This window comes from Phyllostomus hastatus, unplaced genomic scaffold (genome assembly GCF_019186645.2).
Source record: "Phyllostomus hastatus isolate PE091 unplaced genomic scaffold, TTU_PhHast_1.1 phas_contig_34, whole genome shotgun sequence".
Classification (NCBI taxonomy): domain Eukaryota; kingdom Metazoa; phylum Chordata; class Mammalia; order Chiroptera; family Phyllostomidae; genus Phyllostomus; species Phyllostomus hastatus.
The window spans coordinates 51,088,593-51,105,971 of record NW_025333857.1 but is presented as its reverse complement, the minus strand read 5'-3'; the positions used below and the strand labels follow the sequence as shown (position 1 = coordinate 51,105,971).

The 17,379-nt window shown below is 39.3% G+C and overlaps 1 non-coding gene across 1 annotated transcript; it reads left to right on the top strand.

Annotated features, from left to right (window-relative positions):
• Positions 1–834: 834 nt before the first annotated feature.
• LOC123820295 lies at positions 835–911 on the top strand. Its single transcript, XR_006785931.1, has one exon. It is a non-coding gene; the product is annotated as a small nucleolar RNA SNORD56 (small nucleolar RNA).
• Positions 912–17,379: the final 16,468 nt, after the last annotated feature.

Below are 17,379 nucleotides of genomic sequence, written 5' to 3'. Positions count from 1 at the left end.
TCTACAAAGACAGACAGATTAGTGGGTGCCTGGGGACGAGGGGATAGGGAAATTGAGGGTGATAGCAAATTGGTGTGGGGGTTCTTTGGGGGGAATGAAAATGTTCTAAGATTGATTGTGGTAATGGTCGCAAAACTCTGAATATCCTAAAACCATTGGATTATACACTTTAAATGAGTGAATTGTATTGTATGTGAATCATATCTAAATAAAGCTGTTAAAAGAGAGAAAAAGAAGAAGAAGGCAGAGGAGGGGGCAGGGAAAAGGAAGGGAGGAAGGGATAAAGGAAGGAAGGAGAACAAAGAAAGCAAGCAAGCAAGCAAGCAAACAAGAAACAAAGAGGTATCCTAAAAAAAAAGAAAAGAGACAGTTCATTGAATTGTGACCGCACACGACAGAAACACCCCTTAAGGTCATGTTCTCTTCCCTTTGTGCTCCCATGGACCTTCTCATATACAATTTGGTTTCAACTTTCTTCTGCATTAGCTAGAGTCTTGTTATTTTTATTTTTTGTGTGTAAAATTACACCTCTATCTTTGTGAAACAATCTAGTGTACTTGCTGGGAATGTGAACATGAGTTTGACTCTCACCTTACACTCTAAGCCTTAGTTTCCTTGGCAGCAAAATGGGGTTTGTCTGCAAATAGCTAAACTCTTTTATGCTACATCAATTTTTATTGCCTCCAGTTTCAGGAGTATTTTTTTTCCTCCTAAACTTGTTTCTAATTTATGAAATTACTTTTTAAATTACTTTGACCACTAATAACAGCTACTATTGGTAGTACATTAAAAAGATAATTAGGTAAAAATAGAATGAAAGAAAAGCATTCATTTCTTAAAGGATAGAAAAGTATTCTGTATTTGTCAACAGCAGTTCAACTAGTAGGTGTTGATACTTTGGGTCTGAGTTAAAAAACCAATATCCCGTAGAACATGCACTTCACCATACTCATGCAGACTCACGTCTTCCTTCACCCTTGTGTTTTGGAAAAGAACTGGAAAGGGGAATAATAAGGAGATTGGGTCTGAGGTGAAAGAGCCATGGGATCTCGGAGGAGGCAGAGCTCAGGCAGCTGACGTGGAGGCTGCCAAGGGAAAAGAAGCAAAAGCTGTGAGCACTGAGCGACTGAGTCACATTAAACATGGGTGTTGCCAGACGGCTTTACAGAGGCAGAGAACCCTTGTGGGAAGTGGCTGGCAAGAAAGACTGTCCTTAAATGAAGCAACCTCTCGAGTTGAGAAAGCCAGTGGTTACTAATATAGGCTCTTGCGAGAAAAAAGGCCATGGAGCAAGGATTTCACCTAGAACATGTTTTACCACCCATTTGGCGTAAACCCACTTGTTATATATTCTTCCTTCACACTTCACAAGAAACACTGAGAAAAGGGTGGTTAAGAATTTCATGGTATGTGATAGTTTTAGAAAAGAAACTAAAATTGGAATCTGATTCTCATTCTAGCCCCTTTCCCCATGGAATGATTTGCCTTTCTTTGCCAATATCTGCTCCCTCTGTCTTTGTAACAGAATGAAATGCTTGGTATCTGACTTCATCTTGTTCAAGCCTGCTGTGTTCCCATGGCCTTCAGGCGAACAGCTTCTGCTTAGTCTTGCATACAGACATGCTAATCATTCGCGGAATTCTGCTACTGAGGAGATAAGGGAAGTATGTATTGTTTATCAAAGATCTGCAGAAACTGCCTGACCAGGAGGACATCAGCTAGCACGATCTTCCTCAGTCCTCTGCCGGGGCCCAGATGTCTGTGGTGGTCGATCACCTCTTGCCCTTCCCATTTCCCCTTTCCTTGACATAAAAGAAGCCTGAACTCCGTACTTTCGTGAGATGGATTTGAGATACCACCATGGCTCCCATCTTCTCAGTTGGCCCCTTCTTGATCAATAATAAATCTTCCCTTCTCCTGCTTTCCTCATCCCCTTTCTCCTGGAAGCACTTCCCCAATGAACTACATGCATGCTACTTCCTACTTTAAACCCTGCTTCCAGAGAATCTGACCCCAAGCAAATATACAATAAAATGGAGTTGTTGGTAATGGAAGCACTAACCTTTCAACTTGCTTTGGCCTGGAAAGTTTTCTCTAAAATACATTGTAAAAAGAAAGGAAAACGATGGACACATTGCACACACATAGCTGTATCAAACTGCATGTTCCAGTGCAACGCCAGGCGTAGTGCACAGGCTCCCTCTTGCACACCAACTACCAGGTCTGTTGAGTGGGGAAGGATTTTGAGGCCTAACCTGGACTTCATGTGAAAGAGTGCCGATTGATATGTGCTGTTTGATTTAGGCAAGACATAGAGGTGTACAAAAGGAGATGGTGAGGGGTACTTTTGATAGAGTTCTGCTGTTGAAACAAATTCTCTTCTTTTAACATTCCTAACATTTTCCATCATATTTTTGGTGCTTCACAAAGACAAATGGGCTGGGATAGAATTCTGGCTCCTTTACTTATGAGCTATGTGACCTTGAACAAGTTATTTGACCTTGGTTCCTGAGTCTGTGAAACTACAATAATAGCAGCTTTTTACAGAATTTTTATGAGAATTAAATAAATTGACTCATGTAAAGTTCTTAGAGCAGTGCATGGTACCTATTAAGTACTTGATGACTATAAGCTTTTATTATTTTATTTAATGATTTCAAAGTTGTCAAGTCATGCTTGGGTAGGAACTTCCTCTGTAAAAGATGGTCTCCCATTTGTCTCATGGAGCGCAACTCATACTCTGTTTTGTGAAAATCAGTGAGTGAATATTCTTTACTTAAAATGCATCTTTCAAAAAATTAGACAACTGGTTATTCACACTAATTTAAGAAAAGATCTTTATACTCTAGAATTATCATTCCAAGGCAATGAAATACAACTTAAACTTTTATAGGAATAAACTGTTTAATAAGACTGATGACTGACTTAATTATCTATGATTGGTGGGGTTAAGGTTAGGGAACTTGATTCCTTTTGCCACTACCAATGCTAATGACCTCAGGGAAGGCAGTGAAGGAGCAAGTCAAACTGAAAGAGATTTTATAATTAGAGATTGAAGCTCTTAGAAATATTGATTAGAAGAAAGAACTTTTTAATGAAGGTTCTTTTTTCAACTTTGGAAGTTATTTTGAACGTTGATTGATATGATTCACTATTTTTGACTACCATTTAAACACTATCTATTCATCATAAAATGTTTCCTAAATGCCGTAATTTTAGGTACTGGTAACTATACCACATATGAATTATTTGTGAAAATCAAAAGCCTGTAAACCAAAATTAACTTGAGACTATAGTAAAGAATAAAAAGCACTTATATGGGCAAAAGGAGCTGTAGCCTAGGAGACACAGAGTTAGGTAGCAACTTAAATTGTGCTCAGCTGAGACAAACAGGAGGCCATCTTTTATAAAGTCCCTACCCAAGTTCTGAATTTGATCTGTTTTAGGCAAATGAGGGTTCCAAATTGTGCAGTCCTGACTGGTCAGCATAGATGCAAATGAGGATGCAATTTGTGTAGTTCTGACTGTGGGGGTACATCTCAGTCCATTGGTGAAGAGACAAAATCAGGGGTCTCCTGAAGCGGCTGACTCAGAGAGAGTAAACAGGCAGGAGCTTAGTACAGGAGGCTGAAAGCTCAGTTGGTGGCTTTCCCCAAAACACAGACTGTGTGAGAGGCCTCTGTCAGAAATGGCAGCTACAGTCTGCTTTTGAATTTGGGCCCAGTTATGACCATGAGAAGCCCATTTTGACAGATACACTTCTGCTCAGGGTTCACAAGCATATGATTTAAGATGGTTACTCTGTTCTTTTTGTAAACATGTTGGTACAGTGTGCAAATGACTTAAAATAATGGTGACAATGTGAAAATGCTATAATATACTTGGGTTAATGGGGTTTCTAAGTGAAAAATGAAACTAGTTTTCCCAAGAGTAACCAGAAAGAACTTGGGATGTTGCTATCTTAGACAAGTGCTAATGTAACTATCAATCTGAGGAGGGAGGTACTAGAAAATTATTGCAGGAACAGTTTACATTTAACAGTGGGTTTTTTTTTTCAAGCTACATTTTAAACCTCATTATTGTGAATATTTAATCATGACCAAAACAAAGGCTTCATTTGCATTAGCATACCCCAGATAATACCTAATTGACACATAAATATCATTGAAAGGCAATATTCCTACTTCATTAACATACTTGATACAAGTATTCTATGATAAAGTTATTAGATAAATTTTAAATGAGTCAATAGGTAAGTTTTTCATGTTGGGGAGGGTTATGGATTCAGGAACCAGTAACAGAAAAACTAGTTTTATGATATGTTTTAAAAATATAATTCCTATAATCCCTATTCACTTTTATATGTACCATAATTGATTTAAAAGAGACTATAAGTGCTTTATTCCTTAACTGAAGAGAGCCTAGTCTTTTATATTAATTGAGTTAATTATGACAAGATCAGTAAAGTCCTAAAAGCTAGGTAAATATTTTACAAGATTGATGGGTAAATTTAAGTTTAATTTCCCTTAATACACATACAATTGTAGGAGGGTGCAGCCAGGGGGTCCCCAAAAGAAGAATTTGTAATGGGGTTCAGCACTCAAGGTGTCCAGGAAATATTAGAAAGAGATATAGGATGTCCTCACCCTCCACCACAGGTGTGAGTTGGGGGAAGAGACACAGGAGCAGGGCTATTGAGAGCTGTTTTGCATAGCAACTAATCTTTGTAGCTAACCTCTGGTGTGGTTATTTAGCATATCTATAACCTTTAACTGGTTGCATAGATATGTTAAATAGCTGTGGCCATGCTCTGAACCAGGGGGATGGAAGGAACTTCCCCCCAAGATGTAGCTGGGAGGCAACTCCCCCTAGTTACAGTGTCTGTGTGAGAGCTTGGAGATGATTGGCTCCATGACATGGGGCCACCCCCTCGCAGACTCATGATGGCAGCCCAGTAAAGCTGGAAGGATTTTTAAACCCAGACTCCGCAGCTATTGAAGAGAGGGAACAACTCGCCTGTGGCAGTAGAGAGAACCACATGGCTGCAGCCATGTAAGGAGGACCACGCACCTTTGGCCAGAGTAGCCCCATCCCCCCGCCCCCCGCAGCCATTAGAAGAACCACCACGCAACTTTAGCTGGAGATCCCAGCAACACAGCTGATGGTGCTGGGAACCAAGGGAGGCCTACCAGCCGAGTCTGGATTACTGGGAAGAACCGGTGGCTGCCTGAGCCATGGACTTCTATTTCTTTTCCTGAGATACGGCACCCCAGACTGGGCAAAGGGGGGAAAGAAGGACTGTGTGTGTTTGTGTGTGTTTTCAGGGACTTTGGGATTTTGATGAAGACATTAAGCCATTACTCTTAAGTCTGTATAACTTGAATAAATAACTCCTTTCCTTTTCACCAATCTCTAACATGGAGACCTATAATTCTCTGGCAAAGGAAAAGGCGAACCTAGTACAGGGGGACGCCAGGAGAAAGGGGGATTAATTCGGTAGCATTGTGGGACTCTCTTCCCTGGTGGCCAATCAGGGAAAATCATGGGAGACCACATGCGCAGTAGCTTTAAAGTCATACAACTATTTGTATATGTGCAGTAATGTTACAGGGTGCAGCCAAGAGGGGGGACCCCAAATGGGCATTTGAAATGGGGTCCAGAACTTAAGGTGTCCAGGAGATTTTAAGAGGTCTCCATCCCCCCACCCAGGGTGTGGGTTGGGGGAAGGGACAAATGGAGCAGGGCCATTGAGAGCTGTTTTGCATAGCAACAGCCTTGCAGCCAAGCTCTGGCGTGGTCATTTGACATATCTATAGCCTTTGGCTGGTTGCTTAGATATGTTAAATAGCTGTGGCCATTCCCTGAGCCAGAGGAATGGAAGTAACTTCCCCACCAAGACGTAACTGGGGGGGGGGAGGGCAGGTCCCCTGAGTTACAGCGCCTGCGCCTGCGTGGGAGCTTGGAGATGATTGGCTCCAGGACATGGGCCACACCTGCCCAGACTCATGATGGCAGCCCAGTAAAGCTGGAAGGATATGAATTCTGGCATGTGAAGCCGAGTGTGGGAGGAGTCGGAAATGAGGCTGCAGAGGAAGATTGGCCGCAGGGATTTAAAACCCAGACTTGGCGGCCATTAAGAGAGAGGACCATGCGTCTTTAGCAGGGTGGAGACTACCGCATCCCAGAGAGAGAGAACCATGTGGCTTTAGCAGAATAGGGAGGACCTCAGCCATTGAGGGAGAACCGTGCTGCTTTAGGAGAGAGAACCATGCGGCCTTGACAGAGTGGGGACCCTCACAGCTTTAGAAGGGGGAACCACCACCTGGTTTTAGCAGAGATCCCGGGGACTCAGCTGAGGGTGCCGGGAACCTGGGGAGGTCTCCCAGTCGAGATGGAGTATTAACTGGGAAGAACCAGAGGACTGCCTGAGCCATGGACTTCTATTTCCTTTCCTGAGATACGGTACTCTGGACTGGGCAAAGGGGGAAAGGAAGGAAGGACTGCGTGTTTGTGGGTGTTTTTAGGGACTTTAGGATTTTTGATAAAGACATTAGGTCACTACTTTACGTTAGTATAGCATTAAATAAACATTTCCTTTCCTTTTCACGAATCTCTAGCATTGAGAGATGTCTTTCCTAGGGCGGCAGACATAACGGACCCGGGGCCTTCTTTCAATAATAGTATATTGTCCCAGGCCACCCCTTGTTGTGTTCTGTAACAGTAAAAGCCCACCAAAACTATCCAGGAAGGATCTGCCCAATAAGAATAGAACCCCTCCAGTCCGTGAGGTCAATCTCTGCTTGGAGTTGGCCTGCTCCCATGTTCTCTGCTATAAGCTCTGGGTTGTTCGGTTCAATTCTTTGCTCCGATCACCAAGAACCTGGTTACCTGTGCCCACCTGTGACACAATGAATAGATCAAATTCCCTATACCAAACAAGGAAATAAGCATTATAATCTTAAGGTTAAGAGTTACATAACAAATAACTCAATATTAAAGCAGACTCTCACATGGAGTTTGTTGTGAAGTACAAAAGTCAATTTCATTCTTCTTTCCTCTATATTACATTTTTCTCATTAAATATAGTATTTTTGGTTGATCTAAAGAAGTAAAATTTTCAGCAAGCACTGAGCACACATTTGATGACTGCCCAGTCTTTCAACCTCCCTGGAAACCCAGGCTGAAGGGCGCAAAATTTCCTCCTAGGAAAGGAGGGGAAATGGACCACAGTAACAGGTCCAGGCAACTGTTTCAACCAAGCCTCAGGCAAATTAAAGGCAAAAGAGAAGAGCTTTAAACCCTTTCTCCAGCTCCATTGTAATGTAATTTTATCATTCACACCAGTTGGTTGTGTAGGGAAGAAAGAAAAAATGCAGGGTAGGGCGAAAGTAGGTTTACAAACACAGTTCATTCTTGCACTATTATTTATTAATTATTGTATTATTTTCCACACAAACAACTGTAAACCTACTTTTGCCCCACATTGTATAGTTAAGATTTTACTTTTGAATTATATCTTTTGTGTCATTTACTGTGCTCCTGAATAACAACTGAACAGAACTTAGGAGGATGCCTTAGACTAGAGAACATAAAAATCCAGAACTTGACGTTGGTGTATCATTAGTTTTTTCTCTTTAATCATTCTTTCTAGTAATTCACAAGAAAAGCTTTGAGTTTCCAAAATTTCCTTAGCTCCAAGATAGTAAACATTTACTATTTATACAGAAGAAAGTAGGAAAGGATGCCCATTCAGAAGGGTTTTGTAATATAATTTCATGCAAAAGCATGAGAAAAAAGATCAAGTTGTTTGTCCAAAAGATCAAAGTAATTAAATACAAAAATAAATAGATCAGGCACACAATAGTGACCACAGAAGAGCTGGCTCGGTCAGGGAGGGTTTCTCAAGTGACAGTTGTGAGCCATTTTCTCACATACTTACTCTCCTCGAGAGAACTCCTTTATTTGTGTTTATCTTTCATTGCAAAATTTTTTAAATTTTGTAAAATACACATAACATAAAGTTTACCATTGTAAGCATGTTTAAGTGTTCAGTTTACCATTGTAAGCATGTTTAAGTGTTCAGGTAGTGTTAAGTACATCCACATTGTTATGTGACTGACCCTGAGAATGATTTCCTCTTGCAAAACTGAAATTCTATAGTCATTAAACAACTTCATTCTCCCTCTCCCCTCCCTTGCCAACCACCATTCTACTTCCTGTTCTTATGGACTTGATTACTCCAGCTACCTCTTTCTTATACATTGAGTCATACAATATTTGCCATTCTGTGACTGTCTTATTTCAAGTAACAATGCCCTTAAGGTTCACCCATGTTGTAGCATGTGTCAGAATTTCCTTCCATTTTAAACCTAAATAATATTCTATTCTATGTATATCTCATTGGGTTTAATCATTCATACATTAAAGGACACTTGGGTTGCTCTCACTTGTGGCTACTGTGAATAATGATGCTATGAACACAGGTGTACAAATAGCTCTTCAAGATGCTCCTTTCAATTCTCTTGGTTATTTACCCAGAAGTAGAATGGGTGAATCATATGTTAATTATATTTTTAACATTTTGAGGAACCATCATTCTGTTTCTTACAGGGGCTGAACCATTTTACATCCCATTCCAATTTCTCTACATCCTTACCAGAACTTGTTAATTTCTATGTTTGTTTGTTTTTTTAAACAGTAGCCATCCTATCAGTGTGAAATGATACCTCACTGTGGTTTTGGTTTGCATTTCTCTAATGATTAGTGGTATTGAGCACTTGTTATTTTCCATTTTAATTACTCAATTAGTACATGTTAATTTACAAGAGCAGAAAATTTTTATCTAAATAAAAATGAGAAAAAGAAATCACCTTCAAGCATACAAGCATAGATAACTACCTTTAACATTTTGGTGAGATTTCATCCAGACTATTTTCTACATACCCATAAAAATGAAAGGGAACATACTATACTGATGGTGTTTTAACCTTTAAAAAAACTAAATATCACTTTAAAATGTTTATTTTAATAGCTATCATAAACATTACAATTTGGAGTGTCTACAGAATATTTCCTTGTTTGAATTTACTGTAATCAGTGTAACCAAACCCTTATTATTGAACATTTAGGTTGTTGTGAAGTTTGGGGCATTATAAATAGCCCATAGTTCTTTGCTATCTGGGGTGTGGGAGGAGCAGGGAATAATCTTTAAAAATATTAACAAGTGCCCACTCAAATAATGTTAAGAGCCTTCCACATCTTCCTTTTAAATCATTACATAGGATTTGTGTTTTTTGTCCCTTACTGTATGTTCCAACAATTGGGTCTATTCCTTGTCACTAATGTCTCTTGTTTGAGTACTGTGTTTTCCAAAAGTCTCTAGATTTGGATTCCTATTCCTCTTTTCTTCCCCAAAGTTAAATGTGCATGGTTAGATCTCTAATAATTTTTGAAAAAAAAAAAAAGTTTTAGTTAACCGGTGGGACTAGAAGTGTCCTTGCTGAAAGCCCGGTGGTGGGTGTCAGCATTTTAAGAAATTTGAAGATGAAGCAACCATGTTGGATGTATTTTATAGTTATCTCCATATCTTTTCTCCACTTACCTGCCCTCAACCCATCACAGGCATTCATCTTCTCTTACCAGAGTAATTGAAATAGCCCTGTTTCTAGTGTCACACTCTACCTGCCATTCTGCAATATTAAGGATGGCTATGTTGATAGAAAACAATAGATCTCCACAATTCAGTGGCTTGAAGAACAATAAGTTTATTTCTCACCTCATTCCAGAGTGGGTTTCCAAATTTAGGAATCCATACTCCTTCCATTGTTTGTCTCTGCCATCTGCTAGGCCATTTTCCTCATTTATACAATTGTGGCAGGGTCTCCATGTCCATATTCCAGCTAGTGGAAAGAGAAAAACAGAAAAAGGTTCAGCCTGGTCTGAAGGTGCTGGTGTGAGAGTGGTGCACCTCCTTCCATCTCACATTCCTTTGCGTAGAGCAGACTTCCTTGGCCTTGGCCATCCTTATCTTTAGAGATGCTGGGAAATGTAGTCTAGCTGTATGCTCAGGAAGAGGAGACTGAGCTTTGACAGACAGTTCTCAGTCTGCCACACACAGTCCTGTTCATCTGCCACACTGCTGTCAGTGCTAACTCTCTGAATCTCAGATCTGATCATGCCATTCCCCTGCGAAAGAAACATACGCAGCAGTTTTCCATCACTGAACAACAAATGTTGTTATTGAGTATTTACTGTGTGCTAAGCATTGTAGATATAATAAGGAAAATAAAAATTCTGTATTTGTCCTCCTGGAGCTTATACAGGAGCCAAAATCCTGGGCATCATATATGGCTCTTCCTTCTCTCACTGCTACATCCAGTCCAATTCCACTTGCGAATTCCACTTTCATCCAGAGCACCACTCTGCACCCCTCCTCCACGAGTGTTATTGTTCTAGATATTTTTTAAAATCCTAAATTACATAGCTTGGACATAACCAAATTTAGAGGACTTTGTCAAATGAGCCATGAATGTGCAGTGTGGCAGGAAATGAAGCATTTAATTTTAACTAATTTGTTGACATTATCTATGTTTATGTGGGGCGGGGGGCTTGGCCCAAAGGGCCCCCCTGGCCACCACGGATGAGAATAAGTCTACCAAGACGTGATCTGCTTGGGGAAGAAAGGTGGCCGATCTCTTGAAACAGAAGGGCTAAGAGCCTTTTCCTCAATGGGCTTTTATTGGGTTCATTTTGCACAGGAATACAGGTAAAGCTCATCAATCATTGTCAGACAGTAAGGATCAAACAATAGATAACATACAAAGAACTATGAGGGCTTATTCTGAGTCAGGGTCAGTTAGCTAAAGGGCTACAAAACTTTGGGAAACAAACTCATTTCCTGCTGGGACCTTTATCAGAAAACTGAGAACATTCTTATCAAAGCAGGTTTCACAGGATTTTATGCATTCTTTCTTAGGCCTAATGGCCCCAGGGAACCTGCCCTTTCCAGCACAGGGCTGCATCGACCTCTGTCCTTGTTTCAGGCTTAAGTCAGACAGGGGAAGTAAGAAAGCCAAGAGATTAGGAGACTTCTCACAAAGATAGAATGAGGACTCAGGCTTTGTCAAAGCTGAGGGGTGAGGGTCCATCACTCCCTTTTTCTGTAGCCCCCCAAGTCCTTCCCTGTGGGCCCCACTATCATGCTTATCTTAGTTCATCCCTCCCTTGAGGAATCTTACCCATCATTGGCTAACTGATCATGCATTGGGGGCCAGGCAGGGTGAAGTAAAAGGGGCAGGATCTCCCTGCCAGGGAGATAAGCTTTGTCTCCTCAGTGGCTTATGGTCCAAGGTCACTCACTCAGCCTTAGCCATGGGGGGTGGTCACAGCTTCTGAAACCAGGCAGGGCAGTTCCCAACATTTATGTTTATTCTCATTCTGTTCTTGCTTAAAGGTTTGAGGGAACTTCTCCAGAAATGTTATCAGATCCTCCTTCCTTTGTGGGGTGCCCAGGTTCTTTATCTATGCTTGTGGTCCATGAGATTTGCTTCTCTCTTTGTACAACAAACTCCCTTTCATTTAAGTTGCTTGAGAGGCTTTCTGCTCCTAGCCACCAAAAGATTCTTCTGTAAAACATTTTTTCATTTTTTTGAAAAGTGTATTTAACATCTAGTGTTGGTACTGGTGGTGCTAGATGTTGGAGGGCTACAATATTATCCTTTATGCAAAGAGCTTTGGTGTGTTTGTGCCTCGTTTAAAGAAGAACAAAACAACAGAATTCTGGCCAAGATGGAGGTGTAGGTAGAAACCCTTTGCTTTCCCGCACAACCAAAAGGAGGATAATAACCAATCTAAAATCAGTAAACAACCAGAAGTGCCAGAAAACCAAACTGCATGAAACTGTGACAACCACAGAATTAAAGAAACAAACAGAACAATCAGTCCAGTAAGGTGGTGGATGGAGAGACATCACAGTGAGGTGGTGGACCGCGCAGGCTGGGCTGACTTAAGGAGAAACTGAGACTCAGAGCTGACTGTGGACTACAGCAGTTGCCATGGTGGGAGAAACTCCCAGTCTCACGTGAGAGTCCAGAGGAAAGTGCACTAGAGATGAGCAGGCGAGTTGCACTGTTGCCTCTCTGGCCCATTCCCCACAGGCAGTGCCACACTGCAGCAAAGAAGGTTGCCCCAGCCCTGGTGACTACCTAAGGCCGTGCCCCCTTACAACTTAACAATTGCACCGAGACAAAGAAAATGAAAGAACAGAGCAAAACCTCAGGAAGAGCGCTAAAAGATGAGGAGATAGCCAACCTGATATAGAATTTAAAGCCCTGGTAATCAAAATGCCCATAGAACTGATTGAGCTTGGTCAAAAAATGAAAGAACAGATGAAAGATACCCAAAGTGAAATAAAGCAAAATATTCAGGGAACCAACAGTGATAGGAAGGAAACCAGGACTCAAAGAAATGATTTGGAACAACAGGAAGACATAAACATCCAACCAGAACAGAATGAAGAAACAAGAATTCAAAAAAATGAAGAGAGGCTTAGGAACCTCTGGGACAACATTAAATGTTCCAGTATCCAAATTATAGAGGTGGCAGATGGAGAAGAACAACAGCAAGAAATTGAAAACTTATTTGAACAAATAATAAAGGAGAACTTCCCCAATCTGGCAAAGGAAATAGACTTCCAGGAAGTCTAGGAAGCCAGAGAGTCCTAAAGAAGTCAGACCAAAGAGGAACACACCAAGGCACGTTATCATTAAGTTACCCAAGATTAAAGACAAACAGAAAATCCGAAAAGCAGCAAGAGGAAAGGAAAGAGTTACCTACAAAGGAGTGCCCATAAGACTATCAGCTGATTTCTCAAAAGAAACCTTGCAGGCAAGAAGGGGCTGGAAAGAAGTATTTGAATTCATGAAAGGCAAGGACCTACATCCAAGACGACTCTATCCAGCAAAGCTATCATTTAGAATGGAAGGGCAGATAAAGTGCTTCCCTCATAAGGTCAAGTTAAAGGAGTTCATCATCACCAAGCCATTATTATATGCAATGTGAACAGTAAAATGACAACAAACTCACAACTATCAACAAATGAACCTAAAAAAGTAAAAGAAAGAAAAACAACAAAAACAAAACTACACAAACAACTAGAACAAGAATAGAATCAGAGAAGTAGAGACCACATGGAGGGTTTTCAGTGGGGAATAGTGGGGAAAAGGTACTGGAAAGAAGAATAATTGGTCGGCATTAAATAGATAGGGAGAGGCCAAAAATGGTGTGGGAAACAGAACTCAAGGAACTCATATGTACAACCCATGGACATGAACGAAGGGATGGGGAATGCTGGAGGGTTGGGGGTGCAAGGTGGAGGGGGGATAAAGTGGGAAAAATTGGGAACACTAATAGAATATACTTAAAAAAAGGACAAAACATCTGTAATATTTCATATCACTGCTGTAACAAATGACCACAAATGTAGTGGCTTAAAACCATACTCCTTTATTATCTCGTGGTTCTGTAGACAAGAAGTCTGAAATTATGTCAAGATTTTAAAATTATTGTTAAACATTGTATTTATTTATGTATTTTCAGAGAGAGGCGGGGAGGGAGAAGGAAAGGGAGAGAAACATCGATGCGAGAAACACCCAGGGACAGAACTCACATCCCAGGCACGTGCCCCTCCTGGGAATCAAACCAGTGATGTTTCGCTTTGCGGGATGGTGCCCAACCAACTGAGCTGCATCAGTCAGGGCAACATTTTAAAAAGTTTAAAAATATTTTAAAAGTACATGTAACAGTGAACTCCAATTAACATGATTTATATAAATACATGTATTTCCTCCTTACAATGACTCAATAAAATAAGCACTAACAAACATCACCCAAATTTTATAGATGAGGAAACTGAAGCACAGAAATATAAAATACTTTTCCCAAGGTCAAACAACTTTCGAAGTATGGTGCAGAGAATTTGACCAGGTAGCCGGCCTTCGCTCATTACACACTGCTTCCCCAGGTATAGCTTGCATAAAGAGAGAGCTATTTATAATATGTATATTGTTACCATATTTTATATTCCATTATATATATTTATTTTATGTAATCTGGTTACTTCACTTTACATACAAAGAGAATTGGTCTGAATAGGTGATCTTACAAATTTGGTTCTTGTGCCCTTTGCTTTTTCTAAACTTCCTGGTTATTTTTCAAAGCTCTGAAGGCTGAGGTGCAATTTTCTAGCCTGAGTCACTGAGATGACTTGGAAGGAGGAAGGAGGAAGGAGGACTAATGGAGAGCTGCCGTGTCAGGGCGGGTGACAGTATTCTTAGGTCTCTCAGCTCCAAACATCTGATTTACTTGTTCACAAAGAAAGTAGCTGCTGTATAAATAGGAAATATCTGTGAACCGTTTGCTACAGACAGGTAGTTTTCTTAATTTATAGTTTGCTAGTGCCTAGTAATTACATTTATAATCATGCAATGTAAATACACATATATTTCATACAAAAAGAATAAATAAGTGGTGCTGAAAAAGAACACGAGTTTACAATATTTTTTCTGATTTCAGATTATAACTGATATGAATATAAATGTGTAAATATTTGTGAGTGTATGAAGGTGTGTGTTCATTCAAAAATACATTTTGTGCAAAGATTTTCTTTGTAATTTCTTATACTCCCTGACAACAAATGACAGCATTTGTGCTTTCTATCTGAGGCCCACACTGAAAATAGAGTCAAAATTTAGAATTTAGATTTAGTGATAGTAAAATAAAAATCTATTGAGATTTATAAGTTAAAAAGATGATGTTCTTACAAGGCCTCACAAGTTCTAAGACAATCTTTTAGCTTACAAAAGAATGAATTTTTTCCCGAGTATTCAAAAAGAAACCTTTTCATCCCCAATTCTGCTTTTGTATAACTGTATAATTAATGGTGATGATAATACTATAGGGACAGAATTATGTGTGCGTGGATGGTGGCAGTGATGGGGAGGTCCAAATAGAAATGATAAATAAGGGAAATAAAATTCCATTTTTTAGAGTTAAAGTACAAAAACAATATAGATGTCGAGCAGGGATATGTCACTGAGAAAGAAAGACGGGTTTCTGGGACTATAAGACTGAAGCTACATTGAATTTGGTGTTTATAGCTACAGCATGTATCCATCAGAAGAGAACATGGATTGGCCTTTTGAATAAAGGAAAAGAAGAATCCCTGAAGAAATTTTGGCTGTACTTATTCAGCACTGCTCAGGGGAAGAAACTTACTTGGAAAACTTGAGAAATCACTTTTCCAGTGGCAAATCTAACCCACCTGAAAGCAGGTGCACCGCTCTCTTACAAGTAATCATTTAAGTTACTTGACTTAGATCCTTTGCTCCATTTCCATGTCCACTATTCAATCTTGTGGTTGAAATTTTTCTCTGTTCTCATGGAGTGGTGCCCACTGAGAGAGACTATGCTAGGCTTGTTAACTTGAGCGTTCTGGCCTCTGCAACAAGTGTATTTTGTATTTTTTTTATTATAAATCTAAACATTGACACTCAGCTTTTATGCACTGGCCCCTTTGAGCTTGGTTAATGTGATTTCACTGTAAGCCTATCTAGGCTAATCTCTAAGACTTCAGTAACTTTAGTAAAGTTATCAAGGTAACAGTATAAATTACTGGCATTTTCCTCCAGAAGATCTCTGTGTCCTTGAGCACAGTCTTCTTTCAAAACATCGTTTTAAGAATCCATTGCTGTATCATGAAATAATATTTATAGAGAGTTTTCCTCTCCTAGAAAAGAAAAATAGATCATCATTTGTTAATTTTACAGAATCAAATTAATAGCAACGTTACTGTTCTGTCTTGCAGATGAAATGACCTCTAATGATGAAAAGGAAAACCATATATCCAAAATAGCCTAAAAATGAGATGAAGATAAGATTGATGAAACTGAAAACTATTTTTTAAAAAACCCACAATGAAATCAATCAATTAGGAGGTAAGTTTCAATAACTATTTAAATAAACAGATTAGAAACAATAAAATCAAACTATTTTACAATTGCTATGTAGAAAATTTAGTTTAAAAATATATATTTTAGCCCTGGCTGGTGTGGCTCAGTGGATTGAGTGCCGGCCTATGAACTGAAAGGTCACTGGTTTGATTCCTAATGAGGGCACATACCTGGGTTGCAGGCCAGGTCCCCAGTTGGGGGTGTGCTAGAGACAACCGATCAATGTATTAATGTTTCTCTCCCTCTGTCCTTCCCTTCCCTGCTCTCTAAAAATAAGTAAATAAAATCTTTAAAAATAAAATAAAAACATATATTATTTTAAATATCCCTAAGGATATCAAAATCTGAGTCTCTGTATGAGACCCTACAACAGATTTGTTTACTAGAGGACAAGAAATTTGTCAGAAACTTACTTGGAAATGCAATGGTAATTCCTAATGCTCTCTTTGTGTCTCAGAAATTCAGTCTTTCCAATAGTTCTTATTCACTGATGAGACACCTAGGACCTAGAGAGGTTAAGTTTTCCAGAGTTACAATGCCCAAAAGTGGTAGAACAGGGAATTCCATTATCATCATTTCATTCATAAATGATTCATATGTTTATTAAAGATAGGAACTCTTTTAAAATATAGTTTCTTTACCACTATACATGATTCCTTAATGTTATCAAATACCTAGTGTTCATATTTCCCTGATTGTCATATAAAGTAGATTTACAGTTATAAAACAATACATTAATAAATAATAATACAATAATAAAGTTTATGTTTTGTGTACTCACAACTGTAAACCTACTTTTGCCAGTCCCAGTATATAGTAAAAAACCCTATAGTTTACGGGGGGGTGGTTTTTTTGTTTGTTTGAATCAGACTACTTGGAAAGTTCATATAATACAATTGGTTGACATATGACTTAAGATTTTCTTAATCTATACCTTCCTACTCTGTCTCTTTCTATTCTTTCAAAACAATTTTTTAAAAGAAACCATGTTGTCTTGTTGAGTTTCCTACATTGAGATTGGACTGATTGCATTGCTATGGTGTAGTTAATACATTCTTCTGCTCTTAGTTTCCATAAATTTGTAGGTAGGTCTAACCTTGACCAGATTCAGTTTTGAATTTTTTGGCAAGACTTGTTAAAAGATAGTATTGTGTACTTTAATAACAAGGTACATAATCTCTGTTTCATGGTCTGTGATTTAGCAGCTATCAATACAATAATCATTGCCTAGATCCATTTGCTTACTAAAAGTCGCAAAATGGTGATGTTTTAATTCTATCATTCCTTCTTCATATATTTTTACAAAGAGATTCCTCTGATCAATTTTTTTCTAATTTTTCCAGTGAAGTTTTCCCTATCCTTAAATATTCTT